This window comes from Parasteatoda tepidariorum, chromosome 5 (genome assembly GCF_982258835.1).
Source record: "Parasteatoda tepidariorum strain Cologne lab strain chromosome 5, Ptep-v5.0, whole genome shotgun sequence".
Classification (NCBI taxonomy): Eukaryota; Metazoa; Arthropoda; class Arachnida; order Araneae; family Theridiidae; genus Parasteatoda; species Parasteatoda tepidariorum.
The window spans coordinates 101,968,438-101,987,271 of NC_141759.1; the positions used below are offsets into that span (position 1 = coordinate 101,968,438).

Here is an 18,834-nt window from a genome sequence, read left to right on the forward strand (position 1 = left end):
TAAGAAAAAACATGATAAAATAAATACGTAAAATGACCCCATTATAGAAAAAAACGCGTAAAGGTTACGTATAAAAATGTAACGCATGAGAACTAGTAATTCATTATTATTGCGTAGATGTCAAAAGTAAAGTTTAAAATAAATGCCGAAGAAAATAAAAGCCTGAAATTAACGTATAAGGAGAGCAACGCTTGAAATACAAGTACAACACGTAAAAGTGAAAATTAAGCATATTCAAAGTAAGACAACGCTTAAAAGATAGTAACTTGGAGAGCAGAGTAACATGAAAAAGTATGTAATAAAAAATAGAGTGTGTAAACTAAAGCGTAAAGTAATGCGCAAAAGTAAAAGTAACGCATAAAAATGTAAACATGTAAAGGAAACACATGAAATGTGTAAAATATGAAATAACAATGAAACTTAAAGCATAAAGAAAAGTAACGCTTAAATGTAGAAGTAACACATGAAAAGAAAGCGCGTGAAATACGAGGGTTGCTATTTATATTTCTGGCCTAATACTGAAAAAACAAATATGCAGGATCGAAATTGGCTTTATTGTTTTTCAAAATATTCTCCATGATGATCAATACACTTTTGCATGCGTTTGATTGAACCAATTTTCAAAGCACTTTTTCCAGTCCGATTGAGGTAACTCCAAAACATGCGTTTTGAATGCATCAACCGCTTCTTCGGGGGGCGAAAATCGTTGTCCACGTAATTTATTTTTGATGTGTGGGAATAAGAAGAAGTCATTGGGTGCCAAATCAGGGCCGTACGGCGGATGACCCATGAGTTCGATCTTTCGCTCTGTCAGAAATGCCTTTGTTTGAGTCGATGTGTGAGAGCTCGCATTGTCATGATGAATAATAAGTCATTCGCCTGTTCTTCTGCTTTTTTCGAATTTCTCCGATGACTTCTGGCAAACAAATGGTCCTGTACCATTCAGAATTGACCGTCCTGCGTTGCTCTAACACTACTGTTGCCACATGACCGTTAATGCCGAAGAAACAGGCAATCATTTGTTTCGATGTGCTTCTTCCTCGAACAACTTTTGTTGGTTTTGCCTCGTCTTGGAAGACCCATACAGTTGATTGCTGTTTTGTTTCCGGCTCATATGCATAGATCCATGATTCGTCACCTGTGTAGATGTTATACACAGCCTTTGATGTACCTTGAACGTATTTTTCCAACATTTCCTTGCACCAATCGACAAGAGCCTTTTTTTGAGCGTTTGTCAGATTATGCGGGATCCAACGCGAACAAATCTTTTTTACGCTCAAATGTTCATGCAATATTTTATTGACGCTACTCATACTAATGTCCAAAGGCGCCTCTATCTCACGGTATGTCACATGACGATCTTGCTTTATCACTTCACGCACAGCATCGATCTTTTCTGGCACAACAACGGATTTTGGACGACCTGCACGGGATTCGTCCTGGATCGAACATTGACCACGATTAAATTCGTTATACCAATTTTTTACAGTGCTGTAGGATGGCGCTTTATCGCTGAATAAAGAATAAAGTTCATCAAAGCACTCTTGTCTTGACAATCCACGTCGAAAATTGTGAAAAATAATGGCACGAAAATGTTCATGATTCAATTCCATTTTTTGAAAGAGAAGAACTTTTCAATTTACTGTCAACAACACAAATAAAGCTATAATGGTAAATTGTCTGCTAAATTTATGTTTAAAAATATCAAACTTTCGATTAAAATCGTCTGCGGTCGCCTAGCAACACTTACTGTTGCCAAGGCCAGAAATATAAATAGCAACCCTCGTATAGAAAAGCCTAAAGTAAAGGTGAAGAGCACCATTTAAAAATATGACAAAAAGTAAATGTAAGGCGTAATAAAAAGCTACGTGCATAAAGCGCAAAAGTACCTCGTAAATAAAATTCAGGCTTAAAGAAAAGGTAAAACATAAGATGTATAATTTAGGAAAATAACGCGTAAATGTAAAACACAAAGGAAAAACATTTAAAAGTAACGCGTAAAAGTAGAACCGGCGTATGTATTAAGTAAACGCAAAAGATATAACGTGCGAAAGTAGTTAAAACTCATTAGAAAAGTGTACGTGCAAAAGAAAAGTAAATGATAAAGTAACGCATAAAAAAGTGATTGCATCAAATTAAAGAATAAGAAAAGTTAATCATAAAGAAATATAACGCATAACATACACTGGTTATCATAAATTAAGGAAAATTCACAAAAATCGCGATAACTCAAGAAATTACACATGGAATTTTATGAAACTTACCCACAATATACAACACATAGTAAGGTATTAAACAACATAAAAAGAAATTATCAGACATTAATAGTAGTATAGAAATTAGCACATGTATAAAATAAACAAATTGGAAGTATCGGTTTGCAATAGAAAAAGTACCTTTAATATGGAATATGATTGCCTCTAGAAGCAATACAGCACAAACAGCGATGTGTGATGCTTTCAATTATGCGGTCTATCAGTTCAATAGGAAGTGAGAGCCATTGCTCTTGTAAAGCAGTTGCAAGCGTGGCAAGGGTCTGAGGAGGCGGATTGATGGCAGATACACGCCTCCCTAGAGCATCCCAAACGTGCTCGATAGGATTCAAGTCCGGGGATCGAGCTGGCCACTCCATGCGAGTAATTGTTTCCTGTTGAAGATAATCATCAACAATGCGAGCTCTGTGTGGTCTTGCATTATCGTCCTGTAACAGGAAGCAATCACCAATTGCCCCGGCATATGGGCGCACATAAGCATCAAGGATGTTGTCTCGATAAACCTGAGCATTCACGGTTCCCCTTGGAAAGACATGGAGGTATGTGCGCCCTCCTAAGGATATGCCTCCCCAAACACAGACACTGCCTCTTCCGTATGCATCTCTTTCACGGATGTTTGATGGATGATAACGGGTCCCAGGTTCTCTCCATATCAAATAACGTCTACTGTCACTTTCTAGACTAAACCTGGACTCATCCGTAAAGAGAACAGGCCTCCATTGATCTGACGTCCAGTGGACATGTTGTCGGGCCCACTGCAAACGGTCTCTCCTATGGCGTGATGTGAGCGGCACGCAAATGGCTGGTCGTCTCGCATACAGACCACCTTCGTGGAGCCTTCTGCGCACAGTTGACGTTGACACCAACCTTCCGGTGGCTGCAGCAAGAGAGGATCTAAGATGTGTCGGAGTAGCGGTTCTATTCCTGCGTGCACTTAATGTCAAATATCGGTCATCGGCACTGGTCGTAACAGTTGGCCGTCCTTGACTGAACCTCCTAGATGCCGAATCTGTGGTTTGAAATTGCCTCCAAAGTCTATGAACCACAGATGGACTCACATTTAGCCATCTGGCCACTTCTGATTGACTCTGCCCTGCCTCTAGTCTCCCGATGGCTCTCCATCGTAGTTCTTCAGGCAAATGATGCCTAGAGGTCATTATTACGAATTGGCTATCTCAGATTTTCAATGTCGCAATTACAGTAAAATTTGTGTGCTTTCTCTCAAACTTGGACTTTTATGCTCCAGGCAGATGACGTAAGCCGAGTGCAGCGCCACTAATTTGCATATTGCAATTTTACTCAGCTACTCTTAGTGGACAACATATGCAAATTTTGCACGGTTTGGCTTACTTTTGAAAGAGTTATCGCTATTTTTGTGATTTTTCCTTAATTTATGATAACCAGTGTATGTTAACGAGTAGAGAGTAACCCATAAATAGAACTGACGCGAAAAATTTAATAAGCGTGAAAGTAACAAGGAAAAAGCGAAGTAATTAATAAGAAAAATAAAATGCATAAGATATATGTTGTAAAATAACCGCATAATGTGTAATGTAGAATAAGGCTTAAGTAAATGTGTAAAAGTAACGCATTAAGAAAAGTATTCGATTAAAAGTAAGGAAATTTGTCGAGTAAAAGAAAGGTATAAAAATCCTAAACACGTTAAAGTTAAGAAAAGTAAAGAAGGAAGAACGTCCAATATATGATAGCGCGTAAAAGCAATGAGTGGAAAAAGGAAATTCGTAAAATATAATAACGAAAAAAGTGATGTATTAATAAAAATTATGCACAAGATAAACAAATAACGCATAATTAATTTAAATGCGTAAAATTACTGCGTAATAAATTTCAAAGCGTAAAACTCAGGAATAAGTAATAGGCAGGCGGAAATAATCGAAACAACTGCATAAGAAGAGAAAGATTAGCGTCCAAAAGTAACGCATAAAGAAAGAATAGCGCGCAAAGTAATATATAATATGGAAAAATTAAAATAAGTCATAAGAAAAATTAAATAACACGAAACGTAACATGCAAAGATAGTAAAACGGAGAATTCAAAAACGTTAAACTAATGCACAAGAAAAATGCGTTAAAGTAACACGAAGAAAAGTAGAGAATAAAATAATATGTGTGTAAATTAAAGCAGAAAAAATTAAAGAATAATAAAAGTAAACGTGTAATAATATCGCATAAAATATAAATTAAATAAAACGTAAAAGAAACACATAAAATATAAAAGAATCGTAATGTATAACGAAGTAAATGCATAAATGTAACGCCTAGATGAAAGTAAACATAACACGTAAAGTAAATGTAACGCGTAAGAAATAAAACTCGCAAATTTATACAAAAAAGAAAAGTTACTCAAGAAATATAACGACGCGTAAGTACGTGCGAAAAGTAACTCGTAAAACTAATGCTTCAGTAAAGCAAAAGAAAATTATAATTCATAAATATAAAAAGTAAAGCGTAAAGAAAAGTAGGGTATGAAGTAAAATGTGGGTAAACTGATGCTTAAAAAAAGTAAAGCTTAAAAACTAAGCAAATAAGTAATCGCCTAAGTATAATATAATAAAAATATACTTGGAAATGTAATGCATAAAGAAAAAACTTGTTAAAAAAATATGAGGGAGTATATAGCAGGCAGAATTGAAACTACTGAACAAGAAAAGTGAAAGTAACACATAAAAGTGTAAATTCCAAAAAAACAACAAAAAAAACTAACTCATCAATAGAACTATCAAATTAAATATAACGTTTAAAAATATCAAGAAAAAAGATAGGTAAAGCATGAGAAAAATAAATGAGTAAAATGACAGCATAATAAAGGTAAAAGCGTACATAAAAAAGTAAACTAGAAAATGTAACGCATAATAAAATTTAGTGAGTAATTTACGATAACGTGTAAAAGGAGCGCGTATGTCTCTCAAACGTAACGCTTAAGAAATGTAACACTTAACGTAGAATATTTCGTGAAGTTAAAATGCCGAAAAGGAAAATTAAGCGTGTAAAAGCAACGCATAAGTAAAGTGAAGGTAAAAAATAACGTGAACGAACAGTAAAGTATGAAGAATAGTTAAGTGTTTATTTTAAGCATACGTAAAACGTAACGTAATAGTAACCATAAACGTAAAAGTAACACAAAAAAAGTAAACGCCCGAAAATGACGCATAAAAAAAATATGCTTAAAATAATAATACCCGTAAAAGTATAGCGCTTAAAAGTAAAAATAACGGCTAAGAAAAATAAAATTAACCAATAAAAGTAACGCTTTAAAAATAGTAACACGTAAAACATAGGAACGTATGAAACACAGAATGAAAAAGGAAAAGTAATGCAAAATAAAAATAAACAGGTTAATATAACACAAAGTGGGGAATGAAATATATTTTATTTTATAACCGTCGTTGAACAGCCGACCCAATTTCATGGGTTTACGACTACTTACGTTCAACTCCGTAGCCTTGTCATTTTGAACCAATCCAGAAGACAAGGAAACTCCTGGATCAGTACCCCCAGAGGTAGTGATTTGTTGTGGGAACATGGAGGACTTTGAGACTCGACAGATTTAACGTGCATCAGTCACCATTTACTACACGGGGAGTCTTCGGCCGGCGAGGATCGAACCCACGACCTCTTGGATATGGGCCCAGCGCCCTACCGACCAGGCTATCCCGGCCCCGGAATGAAATATAGAATAAATCGTGTATAAATTAAAAAATAAAAGCAACGCGCAAAAGTAAACATAACGCATGATAAAAGTAAGCGTGTAAGAATATCGCACTGAAAATGTAACGCAATAATTATTACAAAACTAAATCGTAACAGTCACACGAGAAGTTTAAAAGGCAGAAAGTATAAAAAATGATGAGTAGTAGCGTAAATTATAATTAAATAATAAGTGAAGTATGAAGTTAACGAAAGCGTGAAACATAAAAATAGAGCATATAATGTTTAGTTGATATAAAAGTAAAAAAGATTGAAAGTGAAACGTAAAATAAAAAGTTTGTAATGCAAAGCGTAAAGCAAATAATATAGACTGAAAAGTAAGGTAAAGTCAAGAATAAACTATAGTAAAAAGTGTATTGAAGTGTCAAATATAAATTACAGTAAAAAAGGCGTTAATTAAAGCAGGAAGAAAAGTAACGCTTAAAATATAACAATAGCGTGTGAAAGTAACGGAAATGCAAATAACACATAAAAAAATAAAGCGCAAAAGTAAGGTACAAATGAAAGAAACGCAACTAGAGAAGTTTACAGTAAGAAAATTAAAACGTAAAAGTAAGGGATAACTAAAAGTATCGCATGAAATGCGCAATTGTAACGCATAAAGGGAAAAAAAGCACGATAAGTATAAGGCGGAAAACAAGTAAAAGCAACAACATATTAGAAACGATAAATTCATATAAAAGCAAATGCGTGAAAGAAACTCTTACAGAAAAGTAAAATATATACAAGAAGCGTGTAAATTTATGCATAAGAAAATTAACTCGTAAAATATAAATAAAGGTATGGAGTAATCAAGGAAGTAGATTAAAAATAAGAGAAAAGCGTAACAAAAAAAAAATGCACAAGGAAAAGTAACTCGTAAAAAATAAATATACTTATTAACATACAAGTCTAATTAAAACATATTAAAATCTTTCGTCATCTCTCTTATGTTACTTGTTTGTCTATTCCGGTGGTCTTTAGCAGAGAAAAAAATTTGTGAATTGTGATAATTTTGTGATTTTAAATGTTTTTTAAAACATTGCTTATGCTTTTTTTTCTTCTTTGCAGTGTTTGCAGAATAAGTAGTGGCCTTTATTCTCACGATAAGACAGAGTTGTGGCGTTAATTAAGCTGTAAATTTGTGTTGCATCGTAGTTCTGGTAAGAATTTTATTCTCTTGTTCTATAAATTAAGATTTCCACGTGTTTTGACCAAAAATTAAATGTTTCAACTTTTACTTTTCAATGAAGATTCAAAAACAATTTCAGTTTTTTTTTTATACTAACTACAGTAGAGATATTTTTCATGCTTCTTTAAGAACTTTTGGTACCAGTCAATGTTACTAAAACACTTTCTTCTCAAAACTGCCAATTTCATTACACAAGAAACATTTTGTCTTAAACGTCTCCTCCAATAAACTTTATAATTTTGATGAACGCAATCTTTTTTTTTTATTTTCATTAATTTAAAGATAAATTACTCGAACCATTTTTTAAGAAAATAATGAAAAAATCGCGTTGATTTTATGACGCTACTCGAGTGATATAATCTATAATTATTTGTTAAAAATATTCGAATCAATATTTCTAAAACAGCTCTCATTAAATTCTGGAAAACTAAGTATATATTCATTGCTAGAAAACATAACAATTTTCAAAACAAACATAAAATTTTTCTGATAATTTATGAAACACGTTTTAAATTGCAGCAAAGGTTAGTAGGAAATCGTTATTCCGCCAGAAATTTTCATTTACCCAACTGCTTCAAAAAATGTCCAAAACAAGTTTTAGCTGATTTCTGGACAACTAACTAAAAGTTTGAATTTAATATCTTGACGTTAGTATTATTTAGAAAATCAGTATTTCAGTAAATACTTTCGTTAATCTCACCACAAAAATAATGATAATAATACAATGCATATTATATGTTATATTAATATGAAAGTTTCAGCGCATTTTTAACAGAAATAACCACACTAGGAATTCTGCCTTCAAATATGAGTCCTATGTGACAAAGTAATCCTTATAAGCGTTTCTCATTTGTCAAAGGAAAATGTTTTGGATTGATAAACAGTAATTTGACCTAGAAACAAGTTCATTTTTATCTCACTAAAAATTTTTTATTTAACTTAATCTATGACTCGGACATGTTAATACGAATCTTTGTCCTGGAAATCACAAGTTTGAAATTTTCCTCTAAACAAGTTTTGGCATATTTTTTATAAAGTTCTAAAATTTTTTTAAAACTTTACCTCCGAAAGCTAGCATATTGTAGGGAATTATTAGTACATTCTAATGCAAATTAAAAATATTGTTATGAGTATGGCATGGCAGAAACAAACTATAAATAAATTTTGTACCTTAAATTCGAATTTTACCTTTAAACATAAACCTAATCCACCAGAAAGTTTCCATAAATCAAAATGTTCGTTCTTTTTATGCATTCGTTAGATCACTTTCTCAAGTGTGATTGTTTCTGTGAATGACTGAAATTGATGGTTGTTGACTTCCCCCGGTGAATGTTGACATTCACAATGTCCGAAATATATACTAAGTCTAGTTAAGTGCCCGGTATGCCCTTCATGAATGTTTTTTAAAGGTCAAGTGTCACTACCCAGTATGCATTTGTGGGGCGCGATTAGTTATCGACCCTGTCAACCTTCATCTACGAAAAGGTTCCCTATCATAGAATCGAGTTAAAACATCTTATATAATAATGAATTGGAATTGTATTTTTATAGTGGTAGACACACTACAGTACTCCCCCACCAGAATTATAGCTGTGATAGAATTCAATGAACGGATACCACTAGTTGATCCATTACTGTTTTGCGAGAAGCCGGGAGAGCTGTATTAAGATAACCATACTTTTGAATGTTGATTGTGAGAGCTGTATTAAGTTCACGGTCGTCGATGGTCCTGTGTTGCTATTAGCATTCGAGTGTATGCAAGCCAACGTGTGATCGAGACTGAGTAGCAACAGCCCGAGGAGGTGGACAATGTCACAAGTAGCAAGTCAACTGTTCAATGTGGACCATCAATCGAAGTGAACGTTACTGTCAAGATAGACGTGTTCTTATCAAAGTGTTTTTTTCCGGTTAAGGTAGACATGTTTCGAAGGTGAACAATGTAGGACGAGAGTAGTTGTCGACCATGTCAAGCTTCATCTATGAAAAGGTACCTCATCATAGAATCGAGTTAACACGTCTTATATACTAGTGAAATGGAATTGTATTTTAATAGGGGTACACACACTATACATTTAACCGGTATGTATGTGTATATATATATATATATATACATAACCATCCAATGTTTAATTTTTGTGTGTATATATTGGTCCAATAAGCGAGTGATGCAAGTTAAAAGTTTGAAGTAATCCGTTAAAAACTTCAAAAGCGGTTGTTCCAAGGATTGGCTAGTGAGAACGAGCGTAAGGTGTAACTTCTAACCTTATTATATACTTGTAGTTCAGATAATCTGTTAAAAATATTAAAGTAACACAATACTAAGGAGTAAAAAATGAGTAAAACTATTTTAAAGGAACTGCGTTTGCACTTTTGGGGGTTTGCAAGCGAAGCATGCAAGGGCGGTAGCCTTTAGTTTTATCATTTTATATATAAAAAAAAAAAGTTTTAATACTATTCGTTAAGTGTTTAAATATTCTCCCATTAATAAACTGACCTCAAAAGTTGCCTATTTAAACTAAATGTTAAATTATTTATTTCATGCCTATTATAGAAAATAGAGAATTTTAAAGTTCTGTTAAATATTCTGCGATTAATAAACTAACGCCAAAAGTTGCCGATTCAAATTAAAGATTAAATTATTTATTTTATGCATATTATAGAAAATAGAGAATATCAAAATTCTTGAAAGAAGTTCTTTAATATTGAAATAAAAAATTTATAGAATGCTAGTTTTAACTGTCATTCTTTTTGTGTTCTTATCATAATTAGTTTATAGTTGTGGTATACAACAGATTGATCAATAAAAAGCAATAAAACCATACCAGATTGACCAGTAAAAGGTAATTCTAATAATAATCATCGTAATTTTTATATAAAATTAGTGTCTCAATCACTGAATTCTTTTTAACAGTTATCTTAGAATTATGTTTGCGTAAAATAAAATACTTTTAACGGCTAGATTTCATTTAAAATTAAAGAATTCAAAACTAATTACTCAAAATATTCCTATATTCATTTTATTAAAAAATTTCAGATTAATCGAAATAACTAAATTCAATGTATGTTTTTCTTTAATTTACATAATGAAAAAAGTTCAATATAAATTTTTAACAATAAAAATCTTTACTGCTTATAAAATTAAATTTAAAATGAAAATTTTAGTAAGCATAACTAAAGTAAAATACTTTAATTTACCTAGAAGAGTTATTAGGGCAGAAAATTATGAATTTTCCAAACAAAATCATTGTAGTGCAAAATAAGTTTCAACATTTAGTAGAAAATATACTTCAATTTTAAAATATTTTTATTAATGAAATTATAAGAGGTTTTACATAGCTTAAATATTTGTAAAGCAATTTCTAAGCTACAAAAGAAAAAAAAATTGAAAAAAAATCTAATTTTTCAAGTTGTAATAGTAGTTCTGTTAAAATATTAGGATTTTTCGAAACTGCGTGAGAAAACTAGCAATAACTAAAGGGAAACACGATCGAAAAACCTCTTAGATTTGCAATAAAATCGATAATAAGCGTTAAAAAGTTATAATTTTAAATCCACGATTTAAAATTCATATGCCTTATTTATCAAGGATGGCAAATTTCTTTCACAATGGAAAAATTACCTTGATAGAAATATTTTTCTTCTAATGCAAGTGAAGAAACTCTTTCAAATAAAGAAGTATCAAGTACTATTAAATTAAAGTTTTAAACAGTTTCTGATTACTATCTAGTTTGATAAAAGAATTCTTCAATGCATTTCTTAAAAAAAGTTTTTTTTTTTTGGTTTGTTACATATTTTTGCTCAAAATATACTTTTTGTTTAAAATGATTTTTTTTCTTTGATCTTAGAGTTGAACAGTATATTTTTTTCATAGATATTCTTTTTTTTTTATCTGAAAGAACCTTATGCAAAGTCACATTTGCTTTAAAAATATAAAAATTTATTTATTTAGAGCTTTCAATATTGTTACAAGCTTTGCTATCTTAGTAACGCTGAAACAATTTCTTATTTAACAATGTACAAAACCGCATTTTGAGAGCATTTGTTCTTCTGTATTTTATTTTATTTTTAGCTTAAACATTTTTTTACTTAAACACTTTCCCATTAGTTTCTGAAACATTTTTTTAATTTTTCTTTTCTTTTTTAAATTATAATTTTTTTAAGTATGTTTAAAACACATTTTTATTTGTTATTTCAAACTTGCTTTAACAAAGTTTTTTTAAACTTAACTACCCTGTCACAAATTATAACAACTGTAGTTTCTTACAATGTTTTACGTTAAGACGTATGATCTGCACACCTGGAAAGTCATGAATTTCAATCTTGAACAAAATTTTTCATGAAATGTCATGATTTTAATTATTTTTTAAAAAAAAAAATCATGAAAAGTCATGGATTTATTAGGTTATCGAAAAATCTAGTATTTAAAATGGAATTTTCCACCATCCCAATTTCATGGTGTTCCAAATGTGTAACAAATTCCCCACTCACAGTCTTATTTTATTAAAAAGTTTTTATCACGTTCTTTAAAAAATTATGGTGTTCTTTTAAAAAAATAAAAGAAAAAACATCATTTATGGAGCGAATTATCTTTTAAACTTCTGTGATTTCAGAATTTTTTTAAAATTTATTTATTTTTAAATTTTTTTATTTTATCAATTTAAAACACTAGATGAAGCAAGTCAGTCATTGGCGAATATTTCTTAATTCCGAATTGTGAACAGTAAAATCAGTAGTATTTCTTTCCTTTCCGATGAATAAGAAAATCATCTTGAGAATATAATTCTGTAAGAAAAAAAAAAATTGCCGATGTATTTTTTCATAATTTTTATTGCTTCAACTCTTTCTTTACTCTGCTTTTTAAATTTAAAATCTGTAAATATGAAGAGGCCAAGTCTAACAGTTTTGTCTATGCCTATCATTTCAATTAATGTTATTATAATGCTTTTTTAAATTTATTGTTGTGTTATTGTCGGAGAAAATATTAATTTTCCTTAAGTCATGAAAAGTTTTTGGAATTAGTCATGGAAAGTCATGAATTTGAAAGTCTAAAATGTAGCAAATACCCTGTATACGCACACGTACAGGGAAGGAGCCTCCCTTCTTGAGATACTTCTACGATCACTGCATATCGAGAAAGGTTTCTTTGCTGATTTGGTTGGGTTTCTTTTCCCCATTATTTTTTATTTTGTGCAGTGTACTTTAATGACAATAATTTTTATTGAAATGTAGTCCGGGTTTTATTAAATTTAATCTTTCTCTTTTTTATCTTTGTAAATGTTTTATTTAATACTTGTATACTTTTAAAATTTTACTATTAATAAACTGATAAATTTTAAGCTCTTTTTATTTTTATAAAAACTTGGATAAAGCCTAAATTATTTTTTTTAATTGTTAGGATTCGGCCATTAGTTAAGGAAAAGATGGTTTTAAGGTTTTTTGGGTTTACGACTAATCTTCAACTCCGTAGACTTGTAATTTTGAACTCACTCCAGAAGACAAGGGAACTCCTAGATCAAGTTTTGGGAGAAATTTGTCCTTGTAGAGGACTTTTTGATGGAACTAACTCACATTTTTGTTACATAGAGAGGAAAACCTCTCACTGTTAGCCTCACGGCAAGGGGACTCTAACCCATGATTCGTCTACCTCTGAGGATATTTTACGTCATCACTGTGTTCGGGGTGAGCCGGTTGCGGAATTCTAACCCGGTTAACCTCATTGGAAGGCGAATTTCCTTTTTCTCCTGAGCTATCACAGCTCGTTGGAAGATATTGAGTAGGATGTTAAATAGTTAAAAACTGAATACTGGGAGTTTAAAATCTAAAACTGTTATTATTGGAGGACCATCCCGAGGCAGGCTCGAGTTTTCAAGGTTCTGTTACAAAACTAATGAGATTAATACTGTAGTAATAAACCACGTTCATTTTGAAGCTCTGTTTACAGACACTGTAAAAATAAATATAAAGGTATAATAGTACTCCAAGTCATTCATTTTTTAAACAATTCTCTAGACATGTTTAATCACTGTAGTATACAATATTCCTGCATAATTTGTATAGATTTTATTTTTGAATTGAAATACCTGTGCTTAATGGTAATTTATAAAAGATATTTAAATGTTGAAAAAGATTTTAAATTCATTTTATTTATTCTTCTTCCATATATTTTTTTTTTTTATCTTTAGGCAATGAGTTTGGTCTGGCATGGTTTACTCCAACCTGTGAAGTTAACCTTTGTGGTCATGCAACTCTGGCATCTTCTGCCGTTTTATTCTTTGCTTTAAGTATGTAATTTCATTCATTTCTTTTTCCTTTAATTGCTTTCAAATTAGCATTAATTCTATTTTTTTTAAAAGAATATTTTTTATAATTTGTTTATTGATTTCTTTTTAATGATGTGGTATTTTAACTTCTTTGTAACTTAATTTAAAACCGATATCAGTTATTAGCTATCAGCTGTGGATTGCTGAATGATTTTATATTGGTCCCCTTTTAAGACAAATTATCTTTCTTTTTAAAAAAAAATGTGTTAGTTTAAAATATATTTGACACCTTGACGCTTGTAGCTGGTGTGACAGATCACTATACGGAAATATCCCCATATATTTTTTTAGAAAACTAAAGAGTTTAGGAAACTTTTTTGAGTGCTTGAAAAGTACTTAAGAAATGTTTGTTTTTTGTTCAAAAATTTGGATAAGCACCTTGATCTTATGTGTATCCATGAGATTCTAGTTAAGCGTTGCTGGAGTGTTGTCAATTGGATGTCTGAGTTAAGGAATTTAAAATTTCTATCTTAAAAGTATTTTTTTAATCCACTTTTATTTCTCAATTTGCATTATCCTTAATTTATTGTGACAAGTACATTTTTATTAGGAACAAAAAGTTTTTTTATCGTCTGCTATGCTTATTCTTTTGCTATCTATTAAGGAAACAAAAATTTATTTGCATGATTTCTGATCTCTCAGAGGTGATTTACCTGATGTAAAATTAAATTTTGCTTTCTTTAAAATTCATCTGCTTTTATAAGAAAATAAAAGCAAAATATTGTTTATACATATACATACTTTATTATTAGGAGGAGAATTGGAGAAGAGCATTATTTATTGTTAAGATTAGATATCTTTTTTTATGAAGCAAATTGCAGCTTTCTCTTTTTACAAGTGACACATTTTTGATTCCCCAATGTTTTGAGATTTTTTTTTTCTCTTCGCAATCATACATAATCATTTATTTTATTATTTTCTTTTCTTTGTTATAATCATTAATTTTGTTTTGTATTAGTTAATTAGATGATTTTAATAAATCTTTCTTTTATTATAATTTGGTTTTATTTAGCTAATTATAATTTTGGCTTAATTTCAATTAACTTATATATTTTTATTTTTTTATTTTTTTTTTCTTTAGTTTAATATTTATCATTAAAATAAGATTTCTAATTTTTTTTAATTTCACAATTTTATTCTCTTAGGTCAGGGGTCGCCAAACTTTTTCGATCATCGACCCCTATATAATTTTTCGAAATCTCCATCGACCCCCCACAAAAGTAATTTTCTGTTAATTGAAATAAAACTCTAATAGATACTGTGTTTGTACATTTATTTTATGATTTTAAACATTTATTAAAGTAATAGTACATTGAGTAACAATAGTTTCATGAAAAATATATTAATATTGAAATTTAAATACCTTATTATTAAATAATAAGTAATTATGCATAAGTAGATATAATAAGTAACTAAAGATTTACTGCTTCTTGATCAATGAGATGGGTGTGCCTGGTGTTTTTTTGCAAGGTTCGCTATATTGGGTTCAAAATTGGTCAATTTTAATTTTCGTCAAAATTGGTCAATTTTGTAATTTTCGCAAAAAAATACAAAGTGTGCTATAGTTTTGTCGCGGGCTGTACTAATCCATATTATTAATGCTTACCTTCTTTTTTGGACATTGATAATTAAAATTGATATCTAAACCAAACGAATGGTTTTATCGAAACAATAATTATCCAAAACTATAAAACTTTTAATAATGACACTGCAAATATTCAACGCAGTTTGCAAAGATAGCTGAAACTGCGTATGATATTTGCATTTGTAACGTCAATGCTCGTCACACATGACATTTGGACAAATGCACATATGCATGACTTATAAACTGCGCTGTGTTCGTGCCACTGCGCGGTGGTACGTAAATACTTGTTTCACCCCAATTTACGTTTATTAATTTATGTTTTATAAAGAAACTGATATTGAGTCAATTATTAAAAAAATTCACAAATTTTATATTCTTAATTTGGTATGTGTGATTTGCGTATTTAGAACTGTTTTTTCTTTCGACCCACAATCGACCCTTCCGATTCGGATCGACCCCCATTCGCCTCCCTGTCTCAAATCGACCCCCGCTTTTGTTAAATAGATCCCTGGGGGTCTATATAGACCACTTTGGCGACCTCTGTCTTAGGTAATTAATATTTTGCTATTTATCCATTTTGCTTTATGATTCTTCTTCTTCGTTTTATTATTTTATAAATAGAATATCTTTACTTATTACATTTTTACTGTTTTTTCCTCCTTCTATTTTTAAGAAACTTTGTCTGTTGATTGAATATGTTTTAATTTCAATTAAATACAGATTATTTGTTCAATATTTTTAGTAATTTAAGGATTTTTATCATTTTTTTGGGGGGACTTATTTAAAAAATTGTTCTTTTATTTTATAGATTCGTCCTTTATTATCTCCTTTCTTGCAGCTTTGTTTCTTATTTTACTATGACATTTATTTTATTGCTAAGGATTTAAATTATTAAGTTATTATCATTTATTTATCCATTTATTTATTTATAAATCTATTTATCCATTACTGATTTTTATTTACTTTTTATTTTACTTATTTGATTTTATTTATTTTATACATTACACTATTAACTGAGAAACCTTAATCGGGAACCAAAATTATAATTATGATGATACAGCATTGAAGTTAATGTTTAAAGGGGAATGTCCTCCCATTGGTGTAGGCTTACCCTATTTTTATATCCTCTAAACTATTATAAATGTATACGTCTCCCATTTTTATCAAAGGGAGGAAAAAAACCTAGAAAAGGAATATTTGCTAAAAAGTCTCTTAAATTGAAAGAGAACTTATTATATCTAAGAATGAACAACTTACTAAAAATGTTTTTATTGTCTGAATAAATGTTATTAATGCTTGAAATTAGAAATGTGTTTAGAATTTTGTTTTTTAAATAGTTATCTTTTTATTGTATAATTTGTAAAATCTTGCAAATTTTTTTATTTTGAGGAAGTTGGCAATTATACCTTGTCGCTTAACGTCTTTGTGGATAATTAGGACAACCAAGGTTCTACATCATTAATATTTAGAGTTTTAATTTCATATCTGACTAAAATTTAATAAAGTATTAACTTTCGTCATAGCTTAATGTAGTGTGTCTACCACTACAAAAATACTATTTCAATTCACTTGTATACAAGACATGTTAACTCGATTCCATGGTGGGGTACCTTTACGTAGCTGATACATAGCCCACCATTTACACATTTAATCACAAATTGTTATATTTAGTCTCCCTTACGACTAGAAGCGACCGTTAATTTAGCTCTATGCAGTTCAGAATTGATAAAATTAAACTGGAAACTTTAAAATGCTTTGTTCTAAAATAAGGTAATTCAGAAATTATAAGTAGTATATTTTATTATTTTGTAATAAAATTTAAAGTTTGCCCTTTTTTAATGTAGTCTCGTATACGTATGATCTTCCAAAAATATATTCCTTATTTTTTTGTGTGTGTGTGTCTTTTATTCTTCGTAAAGTTCAGAATTTTTCTGGCACACTCGTTATCTAAGTTCAGATCTTCTTCAACTATGATAGAGGGGGAAAAAATTAGACGATGGCCTTTGATAAAGTGGCGGTCGAGAAACTATGACTATAAACGAGACTATGGCGGTCTCGTGAGGTTTCACTTAGAGTTGTGAGAACATGTATTGACGAGGTAAAAATAATAGTGTACTTTTTATTGCAGGATCTAAAGACAGATAGACTTGTAGATTAGAGATTGGTACCGACGAGTCGCAAATCTGTTTGGGAGGCATTTTACTGTTCCATGTATACCATCCTCGGCATAATACTTTCGTCTGCATTGTTCCTGTTTATGATAGATCAATATGATATAGATGAAATTCAAGCGATTGAAAGAGTCATGACCCCCGCGTGATCTGAGTAAAGACTGAATGACTGATGAAATCAGCAAGATCATCTTCCATGTACGTTAAAGACAAAACTGTAATGGCTGACCAAGTTATCTTTCTTTAACAAAAAGTTCTTATTTTACAGGTTATCTTCGTGAATGTAATTAAAATGCATTGCGTGTGTGTTTCTTCCTTTATCCCAAACACATGAAGTATGGTGTTAAACAATATCATCGCAAAAATATAGATTTATATTGTTAGTTAGTTGAATAGAGACAAAAGTATCACTTTTTTAACATATTTCTTATGAGAGGACTCAAAAGCTTAGTTTAAAACGCGGAAGTAAATGTTTACTTAAAGTTTCAGCCACAATTATAAAGTCGTCTAATTAAAAAAAACTCTTATGAATAACGCGTAAAGTAAACATATAAGTGAACGGGGAAAAAAAAGTATAAGATTAATATAATTAAAACGAATAATTTTTATAAATAAGTAAAAGCAACGCATAAAACGTTAAAATATACTTCGAATAAACACAGTAATGCTAAGAAGTGCATATGAAAAAAATAAACGTGTAAAAGAACTTATATTTTTATGCGTTACATTTAACTCATCATATTAAATCTATAAGATATGCATAAATTACTAATGCTACGTACAAATAATCATTAATATAAAAATCTAGTTTCACTCTTATAAGTTTATTAAAGTTAAAAATTAAAGATACGATTGTGTAAAAGCTGTAAGTAAATTAAACGATTAAAGGTAATGTAAAAGATATTTTCACTTAAATAAAAGTAATATGAATTGCTTAAAAAGTTATGTGCGTAAAAATAAGGGATAAGTTAAATACGTAGAATATAAAATAAGCTAACTTATAAATTGTTGAATGTTAAGAAATCATACAGATTAGAAAACAGCAGCACATTATCAATCAATAACTTTTCATCAGTAATCGATTCCACACCTTGAGTATTAGTTTTCAAACACACTACATATTTTTAGTTTCTCGAAATAACTCGCATTATTTTATCGCTGTCATTCCATTCTCTATTGTCCAAAACACGAAACCAGTATCGTTTAAGCTCATTTTTATTAATGAGGAACAACAGCAATACTTTAGTCCAGTGATTCTCATCTAATGTGCCGCAGCACTTTTGTGTGCCACCAAATATTCGAAATGATACAATAAAAATTATAATGCTTTTTTTTACTATCAGTAAAGTTTAAAGTAAAGTATATATAATATTATATTTATAATTTTTCCACTCTTCAACCGAGTGAAAGTCTCTGACAATCTTAAAATAAGATGGAAGTGTTTAAATTGTATAATACCCACAATTTTAAAAAATGTTGTATGAGCTAATATACAAATTAACATAGGATAGCTAAAAAAACAAATATATAAAAAACAAGTTAATAAAGGATAAATAACAAAAATTAAGCTAACAATTAAAAAACTA

The 18,834-nt window shown here is 30.2% G+C and overlaps 1 long non-coding RNA gene across 1 annotated transcript in view; it reads left to right on the top strand.

The window, feature by feature from the left end:
• LOC147809914 (uncharacterized) overlaps positions 1-18,491 on the top strand; it is a 44,081-nt gene extending 25,590 nt beyond the window's left edge. The window contains exons 5-7 of the long non-coding RNA XR_015433884.1: positions 7,052-7,143; positions 13,355-13,453; positions 17,206-18,491. This is a non-coding gene — a long non-coding RNA (uncharacterized LOC147809914). The remainder of the gene's footprint in view (positions 1-7,051; positions 7,144-13,354; positions 13,454-17,205) is intronic.
• The last annotated feature ends 343 nt before the right edge of the window (positions 18,492-18,834 follow it).